A 16,571-nucleotide genomic window follows, 5' to 3' on the forward strand; every position below is an offset into this window, starting at 1 on the left:
ACAACGCGTGCTTTTGTTACGATACACTGGATTCACTATTTTAAACGATACCATCGACAAATAAACTAACTTTCCCCGACCGTTTTATCCCTACGTTTATTTTCACTTCTTCAAAATCCACGACAGAATGAAAAACAGTCCCGTGAGCGATAGAAACGAGAGAAACGTGCTCCGAAATTCTGATTGACTCCGTATCGTGGACTACAGCGAAACGATAGCGTAGAAATTCTGTTACTTTTGAGGGAAAATTTTCACCAAGATATCGTTGCGCGTCGACGAAACTATTGTTTATACCTTGAAGTGTTCTCTCCGTAGAATTTGACCAAATTCTCGGCAGTGTAACGGTAACGTAAACGCGATAATAAACGTGCAGCAAAGTTTAAAGTAAAATATTTCCCCGTGGTGTATGAAAAAAAAAAAGAAGGTTTACGAGGGTCTTCCAGATATCCAGGTACAGGTATATGTATTAAGAAATACGGTATGGCTACTCTGGAAGGTATAAAAGATACAAACACAGGAGAAACTCGAAATTCGAGGGACACTTCCCGGTGATTTTAAAAGAACATCTCGTGTATTCGTTCGAGGAAGATTTTCAAGGAAACGATAAAACGAAAGAAGAAGTGGCTCAATGGTAAACACGTGCTCGAGAAAGATGTATTTTCACAGTTGTTGAATTTTTGCGATAATGTACGTGTTTCCCCAGGTTTATTTTTACCGCAGGAATTATACAAATTTGTTCAACAGAGATGTGCGATTAAAACGTTATTGGTTCTACTCGGTTTAAATTCGAGAAGAAAATCCGCGTTACATCACCGTAAGAATTAACGGACGACTCGAATCCTTTGATCCCCGATTACAATGATAACATTGGCGATCAACCAGTTTCTGCGCACACGTAACTGGAAACGATTATGTAATTGCAAGTACTTCGACTAAACTTGTAGCTCGTTTGTTCCAGTTCGACTCTAAAGAAATTATGTCATCGAACGACACAAGAAGAGAGCGAGAAATGTCTTGAACCAGTTCGCGGTAGTAACACGTTGACGTTACACGGCACGTTCTATGGTTACAATAAGACAATAGTCTTGTGTAAATATTTTTCGAAAATCTATCGTTAGAAAACTATGATCATCGATCGTTTCGGTCTCCGTAAGATCGTTCTAAATTTTGACAAAAAAGAGAATTGTAAACTTGACAAATTTCGTGCGTTGTTTAACTTGTAAAAATTCATAAAGACAATGTTTAAAGTACACCCACTGTGAGCTTACTACGCTTTGACTCTTTTCGATCTCGATATTAAAATACTCAATACCAGCGGTGTGCGAATATATTTTATTCTTTTTATTTTTTTTTGTTTTATATAATACAATATACAATATATAATACAAAATATATAATATAAAATATATAATATAAAATATATAATATAAAATATATAATATATAAATATATAATATAATTGTAAGTATATTTTATCGTATTTCGATCTCCATATGAAATATTATTTAATGTTTGTCCCGACTTGGTTGCGTTACCATCCGAACGGAAACCTAAATATAGAAATCATTTTTTTGATGGGAAACCGGGGTTCTGGGTCCCCTGAACTGGTTCGACGTAGGAGTCTCTGTAAAGAGGCGGAGCCACCTTATTGCTTCGATTGATTCTCGCTGTCTATACTCGTGTGCGCTCGTATATCTTGTCAACTCGGACAGCTCCGACGATTGGGTTAAGCGAAAATATTTTCACGACGACTCGTGAAGTACCAAGGATCACGTGGTCGGTACGTGTCACCGCGTGATGACGGAACGACGCGGTCGGGGAAAAAAAAAAGAATTATTGAAAATCTCGCCGCGTTCCCTCTGTTTTTCCGTACGAGTGACAATCTCGTGTTTACGGACGCTTTAGCGCGGTATTCATCCACAGTGTGTGCACGAGTCGTTAGCAACAGTGAAACGTACAACAGTTGTCTCGAAAGCGACGCGACTCGATCCAATACGTACAGGAAGCTCGAATGTAAAGTGAAACGGACAAAACGAAGGATTCGAACGATGAAGAGTTGAGAAAGTTTGGATAAATTATTTGGCGAATTTCCAGACGCTCGTAAATCAATAGATGCGAGAAAAGGTACTATCGTAACCTCGAACCTACAATGATCGTGCTCGTCCGATCGAAGACTCCCACGAACCCCAAAATAAAACAGCCAATTCGTAAGAACGTCCACCGATGAGGCTTCCGAGAATCATCGAATATAACTTCGACTCGTCGACTTCCATCGTCGCGAACACAGCTACCGGTGTTTGAGACGCAATGCACGGAATAAAGAAGCAAAAAGAAAAAGCTCGTTAAAGCCATCAATTAAGAGCAAGTGTCCAAGCCATCAATTAAGAGCAAGTTCGACTCGAAAATAACTATTGAGCTGAAATTCAGAAGTTCTGGCGCGCGTCAAGGTTACTCGCTCGAAACGCAATTTCTAAGACGATTATATTACCACATAACCTCCGCAGGTGTGCTCGTTGTTGCGTTTCAAGGTAGTCGGTTCCCGTACCCGCAGCCGCGGTGTACCAAACGCAGCACTGCGCAAACAGCTTTTAATGTAATTGAATTTTACGTCATACTCAGCGACGGATTTAAATTTACTCACGTGTACGCGTGAGAAACGTTCGATTCGATTTTTAAAGAATTTAGTCGATTAAAGAAGTTTTCCATGATTTTCGAAAACGAAACTTCCGAAAGGTTCGCATACTGTGTTCTCTGTACCGATTCGAACGATCGAGGTTTTACATCGCGATGGTAAAAGATTCGAGAACGAAAAATTGTTTGTTCGCGTTCGAGCGACGCTCGAGCCCATCGCTAGATTCAGTCATCTCGTTCCGGTGTTGCGTAAGGCGTAAAGGGGACCGCGAGGAGACCATGATAGGTACCTTTGCGATGTCCAATTGCTTTTCAACCCTGAATACGCGAACATTCTCGTAAACACGCGTCTCTCTATAAATGTGCACGAATTTACACGAACCGATGGAAACGAAATATCCAATTATCTCGTTTGCCCTCGGCTCTCGAGATACACGCGGAAAGCTTTTGTGTGTTGCAAGACGCGGCGTGATTAACCTCTACGACGACCGAGGATGCGTTGTTTCTTCGGTTGCCGCGTTCGCGTGGAAAAATTTGCCTCGCGTCGATATTGCTTTGTCTCGAACAATTTCTCAAATTATTATCTTGTTTACACACGTTACAATAATGATGAAAGTAACCAGACTCAACAAGTCTGGAGAAAGTTCATTTATCGTATGGTCGAAGTTGCATTCATTTGCAATTATAATAACGAGCATATACAATTTTGGATACTTTCGTAGTTACCGCTGGATGGTACTTGGAAAATTTAATATTGAATTTAAAAATATAAAAAAAAAAAAGCTGTCGATGGTTTATAAGTTTATTAATTTTTAGAAGATTAGACTCATCGCGATCGATTTAAAATTTTAGTTACCAAATAATAATGGTCTGCATGTGATACTTCTCGAGTCATCCTGTACAACGATAAGTATACATTAGTCAATGTGTTTGTACTGAATTCTTGCTCACTGTTTACGTTCTTGAATCATAAATAATATCGGCCTCCAGCGGTTGTACGCAGGTATTATACGCTCGCGTAAACAGGATGACCAAAAAGTAACGTCGGGAATTTTACGAGTGAATTCTGTAAATGTCCTATGAAAGTTGAGACGGTTTTGTAAACCTTTTGTTTTCGAAATACAGCCACTTTACTACATAACGGTGTTATTTCGTAACATATGTAAGATGTGACGTTTAACAGGCACGTATAGTACGCTAGAAACGGGATATGTTCTGTTGGATTAATGTTACGAGGAAGTTGCTACGAACGAAAAATACAATAGATAGTTTCGAGGTGTTAATACGAGACGAAAATACTTTTCTCTTAAGTTACCTCGCGTGAAGAAATATTTCATAACGGAAGTAATAATATCAACCACAAATATGGTATCTCCGACCACAACAGAATTTACTTGATTGTTAATCAACGTCTTGTTAGCGTGTTGCTAATCAACACGTGACACTTTTAAATTACCTTGCGTATACCCGTAACAATCGTTTATTACAAATTTCGTTTAATCTCGGTCTATCTGCCTATCGTTACCACGTCCAGCTCTGTTAATTTAACGTAATATTATTTTTGTTACTCTTTTATCATTCCTCTTACATACATTATTCGCTAAAAAAAACTTGGTCGTATAACCTATGAGACCTTCAGCTACCGGTTCTTTTACAATCGTTAGAAACTTCTAAACGACGCGAACAAAAATAACCTGTAATAAATTCATAGTTCTTGACGATTCGTCGTATCATTGGTATACTTGTTGCTCTTTCCGTTCGAATAATTATGTATAGTTACGGTGGGTTCATATTTGTCGAATTGCCATTTCGTTAGGGGTCACGTGTAAGTTCAATGTGCCTGGAGCGAAGCGACGATGAAAATAGTCGGGACGGATCGCGATTAACTCTCCGGGATTGTACCAATTTGTAACATACTTCGATAAATAGGGAACGGATAATGTTGCGGGCACGCAGACTCCCACGTGCCAATTCTACATTTAGCAATAACGTGCGGGCCGCTTGTGGGTAGAAAAATCGGTCGACCGATCACGCAAGCTTCACGACGATACAATAACGCTTTTAGAACGATGGAATACACGGGAGAATGTCGAGAGACAGCTATTGGGAAAGGATCTAGGGGAAGCGAGGGGGGCAAGGAATGCGTCTCATTCGTACGTCTGTTCGTTTCTCTTTTTACAACGCATTCGCGACAAGTGACACCCTTTGGTAGGAAAAATTTGCGTTGATGTGACCATAAAACGAAACAAAAAAACGACACGGGTCTACTTACACCGGTGCACGCTTCGTGCGTTTCTCGTTTGTAACGCGATTCAACTGTCAATACATTGACGCTCGGTATTCTTCGATTATATAGCCTCGTGTACTAACTGAAGTTGCAACAGACCGACGACTTAACCTATAAGCGCTCGTTAGCCGCGAAACGCCAGAACGGGAAAAAGTCGCGTGACAAATTGCCCCCGTGTCGCAATACATTTTCATTTACACGAGTTGTTTAATAATCGTTCCTTGCCAGAAACGCTTTCGCCAATGAGGGGCCTCAATGCCAAGGAATTCGTACGACCTGTTCGTCCGCGAGGCGAGCACTTGAATGAGCCATTGGATGTACAATCGGTGAAAATTCGGCCACGTGACACCAACGCGGAGCAAAGAAAGTGTCGTAACTGTGAAACGTACCTTAAGGTCATTTGACGACAAACCAACCACCAGGTCGTCGCGATACGGGGTGTGTATGTGTATGTGTGTTTCGTGCTCGAGGCTTCGAATTCCCGTTGCACGAGAAGCAAAAGCACGAAGAAACAAAATACGTGAGTGGTGTGAACTCGCGTCACACGGTCGTGATGTTTGGCAAACGGCGTGAGGAGAACACAACAGCACGCCGGGAAGTCACATCTTACGCGGCACTTGTGCACACCGCTGTTGATCGTACAGGACGAGATTTCACTCCTTCACGGTTTCTTGAGCGGTCATATAAAGACACGATTCCTCGTGCGCGTAAAATGGTCTCGGTTATAAGTTAATTGTTCGCTGAACTTTCACCAAATTCGATCGGACACGAAGCAACACTGTGTCTCGGAACCGTTTACACTCACACGCGGCCGGCGTGCTCGACGACGAACAGCCGGAGAGAAAACTATTTTCGAATTACAGATGATCGAAGCTGAAGATGGACGAGCCGGGAGGTCCAGCGAACCCGTGGACAACTCGGATATCGCGTTCACGTCGTGACGGTCGCATCGAATCTGGGCCAGCGGTGGCGCGCCGATGAAAATAGCACAGCGCCGAGACAGCTTTGCCCTCCTCACGCAGTCGGCCCACCCCCTCCCCTGCCCTCACACGTCGGGCTGTGTCGCGCGCGCTCCTACCCCCACTCCACCGTCTGTGACGCTTCACCTCGCGGCCGATCAACCAATCGCGGCTTCTATTCCCTTGTGACGTCATTCGTCTCGTGTACCGACGGCTCGGACCGTCGCTAGACCGCGAACAAGCTTCGCGAGAGTTCACATCGAAAAATTACCAATACTGTGAACATTACCTCTAATTTACACGTAAAAAGTAGCTTTAATTTGTACGTAAAATATTTTAACACACCGCTATGCAAATTACGACGTATTATTCACGAGCGAATTTGAAATTCGCGCGTTTTCTCGAGACGCGACAACGTGCAACGACTTCGACGCGAGATAGATTGCCTGGAGCGTCACGGCGCGTTCGGGGAGTAACGGATTGGAGAAAATTCGAGAACGAACAAGATCGTTCATTGACCTTGTTCAAAAGTTGTATTTTTACCGGTAACGACGTAACTTTCGTAATAAGGTAGCTTCGTATCGTAAAAAAACGTTCCCATTACACGAATCGTGAAACTGTCTCAGATAATGCGAATTTACCAAACCTTGGGCGAAGATTTATCGGATTCTTCCATTCGTGAATACGCCCGGGCGATGAAATACAAGAGATAATAGAAAATTCTAAGCAAAATACCGCTCGAAATAGAACAACCCGCGACAGCATACTTTAATCTTCCGCGACACGTCGGTGACACCGAAATATACGATGTCGCGTGTTCCATATAGGTTATCATCAACGACGGTTTCCAATTCATAAATAATGTCACATGCGTCTTTGCTAATACCGATAGACGCGTTAACTCGACAACTGCAGTCCACGGGCCGTAAATATCCACCGTCAGATCACGCGACGAAGAGGGTAGAACCGTACCATTTTGTCCAAGTATCGTTACATTCGCGACCTATCGTACGAAAGAAAATTCAATTACCCTTTCTATTCACCGAAACATTGCTAAGGGACGCGTTCAGGAAATAACGAGAGGAAAAACGATGCATTATTCATTAAGTCGACGCAGCGCGCGAGATTACTATATACACAGTAACGGGGACAACATTGGGTATTCAGGGAAGTGTTCCTGTAAGGATCTAAAAATAATTTCTAAACGTAGGAACTGTCGTTGCTTGTTATTGTCTGTCGCCGGTTTAACGACGTAACGTCTCGGGGAATTTCGTATTTTCTACGATTATATTCGCGCAGGGGAGGATTGATTAATGGTGGCTCGTGAAATTTCATCGAAAATGAACGATCGTTTCTCCTCGTGGATCAAATGGAAAAAGTACGATAAAAGATTGTTTGTTTCGGTGTTGCGCCAAGACACGAGCTCGGTGGTCACGTATCGTGAGCGCCTTTTTTTAAATTTGCGTCGAAGGAAAAACCAACCGCGAAAAATTTATCGTTGCGAGAAGAAACAGTCGGCTGCGTTTCACGCGCGATTAAAGTATTTTCAATTACCGGCCGCATGAAAAAACGCACACGTACGTACGTACGTTTTTCCGTCGATTACGCGTTACTACGTAAACACGGCCCGGTGAATGTGGAACGCGAAGGAATGCAACAACGAAGCGTTATAAAAGCGTAGAAGCCCCACGCGCGATCGCGTTTTCCAGGTGCCAGACTTCTCGATCAACGGGCGCATATAATCGGCTAGCTCCGATAATACCGGCCCCCTTATCGTTTCGGAGCCGTTTAACGCCAGATTTTCCACCCTCTGCACCGTAATAATTCCAATCGGTACGGATTTCAACCTTTCGCGACGCGATCGAGCCCAGACATTAGCAAATGTCCAGTATTTGTTCCGAAATGTTCGCGAGGTACACCTAAAATTAGACCAACGCGATCGAATTGTGTTATCTTTTCGAGTGATTGATAATTTCGTATTGAGGATTCAAATTCTATTTTAAAACCGAAATGGACAAATACACTTGCAAAGCGTTTAAGAATTACAGGCGAGGTTAATTGATAAACAGAAGCCATAGATAGAGAAGAAATACATCTCGCGATCGATTCTTCGTTGTGCGCGTTAAATGTAACAATGGTCGTTGTTCATCGTTCTTCTCCAGGGTGAGAAGAGAAAAGTTGGTCCACGAGTAAGAGCGAACTGTATCGGCCGCTCAAGGTCACCGGTGCGCTACCCCCTCCACTGTCCTTTCTCTTTACTATTGGCGCGAGTCCCATTTAAGTCGAGTTCGATTCGACGACGGTCCAATTTCAACGTCTCGTCTTCCCGCATGAAAGGTTGCGAAAATTATCGCCAGTGAGAAATATTCCCCACAGAATTTCGCAGCATCGGTGCAAGTTCATGCAACTGCAATGCGACCGAGTAGAAAATTATGCAAAGTCGTAGCGATCGAGTCGATCGTGTCGTGACTCGACGAAATCAGACGCGACGGTCGGTTCGGTATTAAAAATTCCGACCTTCCGTGTGTAATTTCATACAACAAGAAGTATATTAAGAGTAAAGTAACCGATGTTTATCGGCCGGCCGATAAAACCCATCACCTCCACTTACGATCCAACGTAAAACTATTGTACAACACGATTGACAAGATTAACCGAAATTCCGATAAACAAATTACTTGTACGTCGATCACGGATAGCAGTCGATACGGTGAAACACGATATTATCGCGAACCGAATAATGTTTGCGTAAGCAGTTTGAGGTGGTACGGGGCGGTGGGTTTTCTGGTTAGGAAGATGGTCGATTAAATAAAAGACGTGGTAGAAATTTTCTCGTGGCCAAGAATAAACTATAATTAAGCTGTTTCTAGAAATAACTTCCACGCGAAACGAGTTTAAAAGACAATTATAATAATTGTTACGAAGTTGAATGCCGGTATTCAGAACTCGAGGGTGGATTCTCGTGCAAGCTGTTCAAGGGGAAGTAATATCAGTTTGAGGGTGTATTTAACGATCTTTCACTTTTTATAAATTTTTCTTTAAAAAATGAAGAAACTCGCGATATTCCACGGTTAATTCGAAAAAAGAAACGTCTTTGTTCGAGAATCATAGAAAAGATTGACAGAAGCTTTCACTTTTATATCTCCCGCTTCTGCGAAACTTTCGAGCGTGGACCCGATCGACTCGGATGTATCTCGCGCATACGAGCGAAATTCGCATGTAAAGAATCTCCGAATATCAATCGGAGACTTTCACCTTCGACAACTTTTCAACCTTCCTGGCTCACCACCTTCGGGGCAGATCGATTGGACTACTTTCATCGTTCGCACGAGGCTGGATAAATCGAGAGAACTCAAACCGGAGGAAAAACTCATTTTTCTTCTCGTACGAACAGCGATCAAATCTCGAACAACTCTCGTCAGAGTTCTATTTAGTGAAACAATTTGTAACGTTTCGAAAATCTACCCGAGCCTACCAATTTGACTCCAGGAAAAATTCTTCCCCTCCAGAATCCTTCAACGTTCGTGTCCACGGTTTTATCAATTCAATGTACGGCCCGAGATAAATTCGGTCGCAGCTTGAACTGGGCCACTTTGTACATAATGAATAGAATAAGGGTACACACAGGTTGTGGAAAAAAAATAAGGTCACGGGAGGATAGATATAAAACGGTTCAATTTTTTTTCTTCTATGCCGCTCGCTCTGTTGTCGGTCTGTACACCGGAGACACGACACGATCAAATTGCGTGACTTACACCGTACGGTAGAACGGTACGAGGATACGGAGGGTGTAGTAGTAACTATAGCAGAGATACCTCGATAAAAACATAAAAGTTCCGATGTTGTACGAAGACCGTAAGATAATGGACGAATCGTAACGGAAAGGGAACGCGAGACGTTCGGCTGCGTCGTTGAAATCGATTCTACGAATTGTTATCACTTTCTCCACCGTTCGAGAGACGAGAGACACCGGTGGTGGGGGGAGTAGCAGAAGCACGCGTGGTGGGGGGAGTAGCGGAAGTACGCGTGGTGGGGGTAACGACTCGACGACTCTGATCGGCCAATCGATGTCGCTCTGACTACTCGTCGTAACAAGGCGACTACTCGTCGTAGCGAGGCGACTACTCGTCGTAGCGAGGCGACTACTCGTCGTAGCGAGGCGACTGCTCGCTCGTGCGTTTAACGTTGACACGGGCTTTAAATACGAGTTCGTGGAGGCCGAGAAAAGGCCTCGTAACAGCTGACAGGAGCGTGAGACGAACGACGAAGAAAATATTAATTACACGAACCGGCGCGGCCGGCCACTTCGCTGGAACTATGAATCAATGCCACGCGGTGCACGGGAGTTTCTGGTATGCACTTGAAACGTTCTTACGCGTTATGATCGGCCGCGTGCGTTTCGTAACGTTGACCAATAAATATGTCGGCCAAGGTGATCGTTCTCGGGGAATGTTGTTGATTCAGAGATCGATTTTACGCGCCGTCGGGCAACCTTAGACCGCCGCGAACGAGACGTACACGCGACAAGATGATGATCCCCACCGGGACGAAACTGTACTTCCGCTCGAGGAATCGTACGTCCGCGATGGCAGTTCATAGTCGAACGACAGTGAATGTTAAATTTCCGAGTCAACGACCCCGTTTATTCTCCAGAGAGAAATAGAGATAGTTAGATAGATAGATAGATAGATAGATAGATAGATAGAGAGAGAGAGAGAGAGAGAGAGAGAGAGAGAGAGAGAAAGTGCGTCTTCTGGCACTCTCGTGTCACAGAAACACGAAATGGAACATAATTCGTGACGAGCGTAATTGAAAATTGTAAATTACCGCGGTGATATTCGTTCGTATTCGTTTTGGTTCTCCGGAGTTCGTTAACCGCGCCCGAGTTAACTCGGGATGCGTGTATTAATAACGAGTGGAGAAAAGAAACAGAAAAGAAACGCAAAAGGTGTGGAAATCTTTCGATACATTTTCCTGTCTCGAAATACTCGAAATGCGAAACAAACACGCTCCAGGTGGTATTTTTATCGAAATTCTTCTTTGTCTCGCGAGACAGATTATTTTTGTTACAGTGCTTTCGGTTTTTAAATACCGTTTAACTCTTCGCGATTGTATTGAATTTGAACATGAGTGTTGGTCGGAATTAATTTTACTTGAAAAATCAGTGATAGATAACATTTAAGATTACGAAGGATAAACAAGATTGTTAATTGTTTCGTGAACTTTAAATATATGTTCGTACAATAGTGTGTTTAAATGTAACGTTTTTATGTAAAAATTATATTTTATAATTCTCCATCGTGTGGTATCTTTCAAAACAGTTTTCAAAGTGCACTCTTGGTTTTCGACTACATGTATCGTAAAAATAATTAATTTGGTACCTTTGGAATTAATTTCACTTGAAAAAATAAGTGATAGATAACATTTAAGATTACGAAGGATAAACAAGATTGTTAATTGTTTCGTGAAATTTAAATATATGTTCGTACAATAGTGTGTTTTAATATAATGTTTTTATGTAAAAATTGTATTTTATAATTCTCCATTGTGTAGTATCTTTCAAAACAGTCTCCAATGTGGTCCTGGTTTTCGACTACATCTATTGCAAAAATAATATTGGTGTCTTCCGCCCTTAATCTTTCTATTTAAACATACAGAACAATCTTTACTTTTTGCATCTTCATAGTACCGCGATATATGCAGTTTTCCATTAAGAAAAATCATTAACCCTTTCCTCTTTACTGGATTCCGTTATCTCTAATAGGATCTCTAATATTGCTTCGCGAACAGATTCTTCAGACATTCAGGTTCAGAGAAAGTGTAAACCAATACATAGTTGAATAAAGTATAAGATTAGTACAGTTCTTCACTGTGACTGAGATCAGACATACGTCCGTAAACTGTTAGTAAAATGTTTGTATACTCTAAAAAAAATCATATTTCATTTTCACCAAAAAGAAACGAAATCGCTCTCCGAACAATCCAATACATCGTCACGAGACAATGTACGAATGTATTAAACAAATAATACAATTCAAGGTCCTTTCCACCCACGCGCTTTAACTCGCGATTCGCGTCGAGAAATGTTTAAACGACGGTAGCTCGACTTATTCCTCGCTCCGTGAAAATATGAGGTAATTAGCGTGGTATCGGATTTTCCGTGGCCTGCTTCGAGCGCAAGCTTCGAAGATATATTGCGTGCGAACGGACCTGCGTCAAGGTAAACACTTGGCGCCGATCTATCGACGGGAAACCTACCGCAAGGTTTCTTAGAAGGCACGAGAGTCCCTTTACAGGGGGTCTTGCGAAACAACCGAGCGTGGGAATGCACGAGGACGAAATGAGATGCGCGTGGTCCGGAGGAAATGAAGAGTGTTCGGGAAAGACGAACGATCGGGATGACCGAACGTGACCGAACGTGACCGAACGTGACCGAACGTGACCGAACGTGACCGAACGTTTGAAATGAGAGAGATTAAGAATTAGAATGAAAGAGAATTAACGCGCGTGGGTATACAGGGTGCGAGAGAAGCGTTTTAGGAACAGTATGAAACAGAATGTACGAGTATGAGTACGAGTGAAGACGTAATAAGCGAGTAGAGTTGAAAAGACGCGCTGAGACGAGAGACTTGGAAAAGACGTAAGCAACGAAGACAGTAAAGACGCGTCGAGACGATTAGCTTAGTTTTATACACAGTTGATCTATCTTTAGTGAAAAGAGAAGCCTATTACTAATACCATCTAATACGTCTAATACTAATAAGACTATAACGTATAATGTACGTAATACATATATATATATAAACCAACACACCGCACGAGTACAAAAAATTTTTGGAAACTCGTACATGGATCGACTTTAGCAAAAGTTACTCTTAACGAATATCTCCGTGGAGAATATATCGGTATAATTATCGGTAAGAGTACGCGGACAGCGATTAGGCTCGAGTATATACATACACAAACACACCACACGAGTACAAAAAATTTTTGGAAACTCGTACGGGGATCAACATTAGCAAAAGTCACCTTTAGCGAATCTCTCCGTGGAGAATATATCGTTAATTGTTTATCATTTACACTCTAATTATAATTATCAGTAAGAGTTTGCGGACAGCGAATTTTTGTTCAGTGGACGGTGGTTTGTATACACGATTTTTGTTTATCGATGATCCTGGTGTTTGGGTTTCGTCGGTCTTATCGGAGTGCTTGGTAGTCCTCGAGCGAACGACCCCGCTTAAAAGGCGCGCCTTGTTTCTCGTCGACGCGTTTCACACACCCGACGAACGACACTTATTTCGGTAGAGAATTGTTCCACGTGAGAATAAAAAAAAAAACAATGTTCCTCCACGTTTTCGCGGTCGGTCTCACGCATCGAGTGGCTTCCCTAATCCTTTCCAAAGAACTATTTATAAATCTCCGATACAAGGTAACCCGACACAACCCACCGATTCATTTCGGTACGGCTAAGGTGTCCCGTTTACACGGGGCTAAATTCGTTCTTTCGTTAAAAACGCCGCGCGGAAAGGTCGCTTTTGAATAGAATTTTCCCAAGGACGTCGTACGATCACAAGCTCGACCAGACACGTATCCAAGGTGAACCGCCTAATTTTAGCGCGATAACTGCTTTACTTTTCCCGAGTGGCTCTTTTCGAAAGTATTCTCGAGATCGCGGTCAGAATCGTCGGTTCGAAGACCAGCCTCGTGGAAAACTTTTACTTCGACTCGGGACAACGTATTCTTCTCTTATCGGTTCAGGTTGACGACCCAGAACAAGGTCTGAGGTTCGTGTCTCGTTAACGGACTAGACTTTGTAATCCGGTAAGGTCGTTTTTAAGTACACTTAAACGTGTTCGTAACTCGCTCGTCTTTTATCTTTAGATTCGTGTAAATATTGTTGTTCCACGCGAGAAAGCGGTCCGATGATACCAATAATAGTGAATTTCTTTCTACGAGCGTAAAAGCAGCACTGTCACGCCATACGTGACGTTGATCTTTCACGAGGATCGCGGTGCGTCATACGTACGGGACGCGTGGTAGGCGAACGTGTTAAATGCTCGGATGATAACCGCAAGACGACACACGTCGGTATCGGTGTGTCACCTGAATCCCCCCGGGTCTAGCTGCAACGACAGCGAAACGGTCGCGAGCGTTTCTGAAAAGACACGATTTATACACGGAAGCCTCGTGCCGGTGTCATCCGATCACTCTTATCTTGCGTTTCTTAGCGCGAAATTAACGCAGCGACGAATTTCTCTGTTGCAGGGGAGAATAAGTCTGTTTAACCCTTTCGCTCCGACGGACGTATATATACGCCCATGAAGAATGAAAGTGGTCGCTGAGGGACCGAAATCGTATATATACGCTCTCGAATAGTGGTCGCTGAGGTACCGAAAGCGTACATATACTCTTTGGCAAAGTGGTCTTTGACGTATTGAGAGCGTATATATACGCTTTGGAAAAGTGGTCACTGAGGTACGGAGAGCGTATATATACGCTCTCGACAATGGTCACTGAGGTACCGAGAGCGTATATATTCGCTATGGAAAAGTGGTCTTTGAGATACGGAGAGCGTATATATACGCCCTGGAAAAGTGGTCGCTGAGATATGGAAAGCGTATATATACGCTTTGGAAAAGTGGTCGCTGAGATACGGAGAGCGTATATATACGCTCTGGAAAAGTGGTCGCTGAGGTACCGAGAGCGTATATATACGTCCTGAAAGAGTGGTCACTGAGGTACAGAGAGCGTATATATACGTTCATACAATATATACTTTACATGAGATACTTTTGTCAATCGACTATCTGACATCAAAAATGCCTCTAATTAGGCATCAAAACAAAAATCAAGTTTGAAAATATGTCGTCTGTGGTAAACGCGGAAAAAGACGCGAGTCGAATTACTATTGTTCACAATGTTATGTTGGCTTATGCGTGGTTCCATGCTTTGAACTTTATCGTACCAAACTTGATAATTAATATTGCGTTTGGCTTTAAATACTTTAGTAATTTCGTTAGATTCTATTAAAAAATATTATACGAGCATTACAATATAATATATAAAACCATATATTACGATTTTAAAGTTTTATATTTTATAAAGTAAAATGGTATTACCAAATATAATAAATATCATTGTGAAATTTCGAGAACAAGAAACGACTTCTACTTGCTTCGTAGTATTCCGTACCTGTGTCAACTACTCGATAACATGCTTCGTTCACAGCTATCACATTTTGTCACAAGCGCTCCGTAACGAAAGGGTTAACGCAACGATCGTGTGCAACCAACTGGACACCCACCCGCGCGACTCCAGGGGGCCGCACACGGGGGACACATTGGGGCACGTGTGTCAGATCGTGGACAAACAACACCCACGGAGGAAAAAAATATCGATTGAGATAAAATTGTCAACTGTTATTGGTCCTTTGCACCGTACACGTGTTTATTATTTGTTACTTTTACGTTTTACACGAAAAACACGAACTTAGTCGAGATGTGGTTGCTGTGATTAAACTATATCGACGGGATAGAAAGTATTGGGTTGTTCGGAAAGTCATTTCGTTTTCCAAAATAGTGAATATATAATTTAATAAAATATTTATACACTCTGAAAAAATCCTGTTTTATTTTACAAAAAAAAAAAAAACGAAATATTGGGTTGTTCGGAAAGTAATTTCGTTTTCCAAAATGGAGAATATATAATTTAATAAAATGTTTATACAATAAAAAAATCGTGTTTCATTTTCACGAAAAAAAAAGATGACTTTCCAAAAAACCTAATAACTCTGCACTAGATATTAATTAAATAAAATTTTAAGAAATATAATTTGCGTAGAAATTTTTCAAGACAATACATATATTCAAAAGTCATAGAAGACGCATTCAAATGTAAAGATCTGAAGAAAATCATGGATATCGTTGGAACATTTATATGGAAACTTTTCTTACCTTTTATGATAATAGTCATGCGTAAAATGAAAAATATGTGCAATAACTTGCGGAAAATTTCACCGATAGTAACTTGATCTTTTTCTTTTACTTATATATCCTCTACGTAGTTTAAGTACTATTTTCATTGATTTTTATAGCTCCGTTTTCAACTTTGGACATTTCTTTTCAACAATTGAAATACGTTTTTCATTATTTCAAATATTCGAACCAGATATTTCTTTTTGTACTCAAATTAATACAGAACGTATGCAAATGTATGCAAAACGAAGGAAAATAATTTTAATAATTTACTCAATTGTTGCTCCGAGCGCCAAAATACGTTACTAAGGCCCTGACCGCGTGTATCTATTTGAATACATCACGCGTTATACCGTGAATCCCGAAGGTTATCAACTTGGCTGAAAATTTTCGGTAAAATGTCATATTTCATTGGAAAATGTATTTTAAAATTTTCTTAATGGCCCATACAGAATGGAAACACGTGATATATTTTACCACCTAATACGATACCTCTTCTACAGCCCGTGAATCAACAAGTGATTGCAAATTTGTTTAAATTGTACGGTAAAATACTATTAAGGAAATGTTTAGACATTAATTCTTCCAGTGACACGACACTCAAAGCTTTTTTAGAAGAATCGTTTCAATATTGCAGATGCTGTTTCATGGTGCATACAACGTGCATTTGACGTGCATCTGACGTGCATTTGACGTGCAAACAACCAGCACGGTTTATTA

The 16,571-nt window shown here is 41.6% G+C and overlaps 1 protein-coding gene across 2 annotated transcripts in view; it reads right to left on the minus strand.

The window, feature by feature from the left end:
* LOC143154974 (PRL-1 phosphatase) overlaps positions 1–16,571 on the minus strand; it is a 74,207-nt gene that overhangs the window by 24,524 nt on the left and 33,112 nt on the right. Inside the window, exon 1 of one of the 2 annotated variants that reach the window (XM_076327169.1) lies at positions 5,308–5,875. The exons of the other annotated variant lie outside the window; for it this stretch is intronic. The gene's annotated coding sequence lies outside the window, so the exon portion shown is untranslated. Of the gene's footprint in view, positions 1–5,307; positions 5,876–16,571 lie in introns of those variants that run through there. 2 annotated transcript variants of the gene reach the window in all.

This window comes from Ptiloglossa arizonensis, chromosome 1 (genome assembly GCF_051014685.1).
Source record: "Ptiloglossa arizonensis isolate GNS036 chromosome 1, iyPtiAriz1_principal, whole genome shotgun sequence".
Classification (NCBI taxonomy): domain Eukaryota; kingdom Metazoa; phylum Arthropoda; class Insecta; order Hymenoptera; family Colletidae; genus Ptiloglossa; species Ptiloglossa arizonensis.